This window comes from Antedon mediterranea, chromosome 2 (assembly GCF_964355755.1).
Source record: "Antedon mediterranea chromosome 2, ecAntMedi1.1, whole genome shotgun sequence".
Classification (NCBI taxonomy): domain Eukaryota; kingdom Metazoa; phylum Echinodermata; class Crinoidea; order Comatulida; family Antedonidae; genus Antedon; species Antedon mediterranea.
In genome coordinates this window covers 31,082,304-31,087,303 of record NC_092671.1, presented here as the reverse complement: position 1 = coordinate 31,087,303, position 5,000 = coordinate 31,082,304, and the positions used below count along the sequence as shown (strand labels likewise).

Sequence of the window (5,000 nt, the reverse complement as noted above, 5' to 3'; positions counted from 1 at the left end):
TAAATAGCGCCCTCACGGCGAAAGTTTATCGTCGCGGTAAGTTCAAGCTTTTGATCGTCTGATAGCAAATCTCTGCAATTTTTTCGAGCAACACCGTTAATTCCAAGTGAAAGCGGAGACTTTATTCTTTATTTAGCTCAAAATTCAGGCTGACGTCTACTTTCAAATTGATTTGAGCTAAATTTGAAATTGACTTATTTCTGTTCAAAATTCCAGTGATTTTATAGGTAAAAATAGGCCTAGGGCAAAGTTAATTATATATTTTTTAAAGAATTGTGTATTGGTTTTGCATTGACTGTATGTGGTATGTTACTGTTTTTTATTTTCTTGTGAAATGGAGTACCATACATATGCATTGAGTAATTTATGTCGTGTATGTGGTGTCAAGTTAACACGAAATCAGCGAAAATTTGACCTAACTAAAGTAAAAGATAGCGTCCTGACATTTTTAAATATCGATTTAACCCATGAAAACAAAGATGTACATCCACCATTCATTTGCAAGAACTGTCAATTTTCAAGCTATAACAAGGTTAGCACAACTCAAAGGTACATCTGGAGACAACACACACAACAATCATGTTTCACATGTTATTTATTATCAGAACAGTCAAAACCAGGTAAGAGACTAAAACAAGTAAAACTCAACACATTATTTTCTGAAACAGAATGTGACGTTATTCCATCAAAATTTACAGTCAATGACAAAATCAATTCTGAACCTTTCATTTGCCAAATATGCAACTCGATTTTGTCTTTCAACAGTCTTGAGTCAAACTGTTCACATCACTATTGTTCTAGTTGTATGTATAATTTGTTTAGTACCCTCCATGTTAACGTATGTTCATGTCTTGTGTGCGCAAAGCCAATGCACATGCTGGAATTTAAACCCGCCTCCCAAATTGTAATAGAGTCTCTAAAATCACTAGAATTACAATGCTCGTGCAATAAGTTCATAAAATACTCTCAACATCAGAGACATATTTGTGAACACCAGACAACTAAAGAAGTGGTTTATCATAATGTTTCAAAAGCTGTATCAGTGTTAGAGAAATCACTAGAAGATAGTCATGTCTCCCAAACAATACAAACGTTTGCAGAAAAAGTTGTTTACAATCAACTAAAGAAAAGTAAGGAAATGCTGATTGCAACAAATGGTCGGGTGAGTGCTTTAAAACAAATTCTGTAATTATCATATTGCATGTTATAAAAAGTAGATTAATATTATTATAACAGAATTGTTAGCATAAAACATACAAATACAATTCTTATCTACAGCCAGCAAAGATTGCTATCATACCAAACACCAAAGTCTCAAGTGATAAGGCCAGTTCTCGAACTGTTTCAAGACGAGCAAATAGCATCAGCAGCATCATAAAATCAGTTGGCAATAGTGAGGCTGGTGATTTCCATCAAAAAGTGTACTCAGCCAAACATATGAGTCAAGCGGTCTTAAAAGCAGCCAACATAGCATCAACTTCGTCTATAGATACAGATAAGGCTCTGGCAATGGTGTCAGACTGCCATCTGGCATGGAACCAGCTACGAAAGCTAAGAAGGTAAACAAACAATTATGTGATTAAATAAAACCATGCATGAATACAGGCATTTTAGACACAGTCAAGTATGTCTAGTAATAAAGCGAGACTACATTATTAATCCTTTTTATGTACTAGATATGTGGAGAAGGGGACAATACCATCAGAGAAAAGGATGCGGCAGCGGCAAAATGATCTCATTGGGGATTATTTTGAATCCACAATGGAAATGCTATGTTTTAGGTCTGAGACGTCCCCAGACGGGATAGAATTAAGATCAACGCCTACTGTCAAACTGAAAAACATTAAAAAAGTTGTATTTTCATATCTTGATGAACACTCAAGGTACGCTGAAGTTAAATTTTAATATGTGCTTACAAAGTGTAGAACTTACTTTTTAGGACTTTACTTTTGTTCCTATGGATTTGCTATGGAAATAAAAGTTAAAAGAAATTAATTAAAAACTGAATTAATATTTACTAATTTTTTTACAGACTGAACAACCTATCTCCCAATAATAACGAGGTTTGGATAAAGTTTGGCGGGGATAAGGGAGGTGGAAGTACCAAATTTGAGGTACAGATATGTAGCCTCGCCAAACCAAATTCAATTAACAACATCATCGTCGTACTAATATTTGATGCCCCTGACATGATGTTTAATATTAACCGGACTCTTCCGGAAGTGGCCCACCAAGTTGTTGCTTTGAACGGGGAAAAATGGCGGTAAGAATACAACTAGTATATCAACTTAACAATTATGTGGATGCGTATACAAGTAATAAAATAAAAATATATGTATAATTTCTTTCAGCAATTACACACTGAGAGTTTTCTGTTTTGGGGACTATGAGTATCTAACAAAACTCTATGGATTAAATGGACCAAATGGTAAACTATTAAATTATTTTATCATCATTTAATTTATACAAAATCTTTCTAAGCCAATTTTATTTATACTGTATTACTGCATATTTTAGCATTTTTAAACATTGTTAAAAAATTTGAATACTTTTAGCTCGATACTGCTGTCTCTTTTGTGAAAAACCAAAAGCAGAAATGCAATTAAAGGCACCACCCGCCAAACAGCGATCATTGGCTTCAATCAGAGCCAACTATAGAATGTTTATGGAAGATGGCGGAATTGAAAGCCGATCTAAGGATGTTTCCATGAGCGTTGTTAATAATCCCTTAGTATCAATTGAGGTAGATCATGTAAGTACATCAGTTTTGTTTTTAATTATCTTTATATTAGAGAAACAAATGTACTTACTTCATTATATGGCACTGTTGGTATTAAAATTTATATCGTTTAGGTGTCTGTTCCTAGCCTGCACTTGTCATTGGGCATATTCAAGAAGCTCTTTGATATGCTTGAGACGGAGGCGCACAGCATAGATTGCCTCATATATTCCCTAAGGAAAAATGGAGAACTTGATGACACTTCTGAATCAAAGTTTGATAAAATAATTCAACATCAGATCCAAACACAAATTGATATCAAAGAAAAGATTGAAGAAAAGAAATTAAAGTTGACTGAGATGGAGGATGCAATGCCATTAATCTATCTTAAAGGAAGTGTTGATGGTAGCATCATTACCAATGTGGGAAAGATAGTCAAATTGAGAGAAGAGATTGAGTCACTGGTAAGTTACTCAAACAATAAATGACATAGATGCGTCTTGCCAGACACATACTCTAAAGACAAAACTTGTATTATATTTTATTTTACAGACAAAATGCATGGAAAATGGGCTTCCATTTGGAACGGGTCCAATTGTCACATCACTGGAGCGTGTGCTACAAAAAAATCGCATCCAACGGCAAGCCTATCATGGTAAATCATTTATTGGTAACCATGTTCATAAATGTTGCCAGGTAAATTAACTATTCTTTTAATTGATATTGTTTCAACTGTTAATTATTAAAATTGTAGTTTTTAAAATGTATATTTGTTTTTAATAGGACCATGTTAGGAATGAACTAGTGAATGCTCCACTACATGAAATGAAAATTCAAGAAGCTGAGATTCCTATCGGAAAAATTCAGCTAATTGACAAAAGAGTAAAAGAATTGGTCACCAAGTACGATGCACTCCTTTCAAAATTTTCTAGGGTTCACAACAACTTGAATCATTCAAAACCTGTCACAGATGTTGATATTCAAGGAAATGGTAATGTAATTATGCTTACCTTTCAAGGTATTCCTTAGACATGCCATTGTTTCTTTTCCTACAATACACTGCAACTGTTTCTTTTCTCTTCTACAAAAAAAATTCAGATGAAGCCATAAAAGACTTTATGGAGGAATATCGAAAAACCAACAAAAGTATATCTCCAAAATTACATATGCTCGAGGAACATGTCATTCCCCAATTAAAGGCTTGGAGATTTGGTCTGGGACTGGTTAGCGAGCAAGGTGGGGAGTCTATTCACGCCGCGCTTAATAAAAGGAAAAGAACAGTTGCTGGGATGCATGACAGACTTGGACAGTTAACATCCATGATGCGGTCACATGCAATTACCACTCAGCCATGCATAATAGAAGAAATAGTTGAACCCAAAAGAAGAAAAATTGGTAACAATTTACACTTTATTGATTACACTATTTGTGCTTTTTAGCTCCCTGCTCACCAAAAATTAAATAAACCTGTTTATATTTTTCAGAAAAAGAAGAATAAAGTACACGACAATGAATACGCAATAAAAGAAAATATAGGCTTACTGATAAATCTGACGGAGTGCCATCTTCTTCTTTATTATGGATTCTCTTATGAACCTCACTTGCATCAATAAAGTAGTCGTACTTGTTTGTGTTGGTGGTATTTTTGGAACCTGTAGTACAATTTTTGAATTATAAATATTTATCATCATTATTTAAAAAAATGGTGGACTAGCGATTGAAATACATGATGAAATATTATATTATTATTAGGACTATACTGTCAAAATTAAAATCAAAATTTTATTTTTTATTCTACAAATGCAATGCTGTTGCTGCCATAGTTTAGTAATAATATTCAAGCCATAGGAAGATAGACTATGATATTTTCACATTTTCTACTGTAGAATAACTTAGGCCCTCATGAAAGCTAGTTAGTAAGTATACCTATCCTCCTAGGCCTACCTATGTCTTGATGGCACCATATTAAAAAATTAGGCCTAGCCTAGCTAGATAGAGCTGTTACTAAGCCTGGCCCTGCTGATTTCCCCTCTTAGTCTTAACGACATATACTTGGGCTAGGCCTACTAAGAGTATATTATTCTAGGCCTAGGCCTATACAGTATTTATTTTTCGTGGCTTAAACCTAGTACTAGGTGACAAACCTTTGTTAGGCCTAGGCCTTTAGCAGCACACCCACGTGTGCAAAACAGGCAAATGGGCCCCGACTTTCTGTGTATATAATTATTAAACTGGATTAGACGTCAGCGAGATTTTTTAAATATTGTTTATCAAGTTTTTG

At 34.2% G+C, this 5,000-nt stretch overlaps 1 pseudogene; it reads right to left on the bottom strand.

Annotated features, from left to right (window-relative positions):
• Positions 1-5,000, bottom strand: part of LOC140042456 (large subunit ribosomal RNA) — a 9,414-nt pseudogene that overhangs the window by 3,026 nt on the left and 1,388 nt on the right.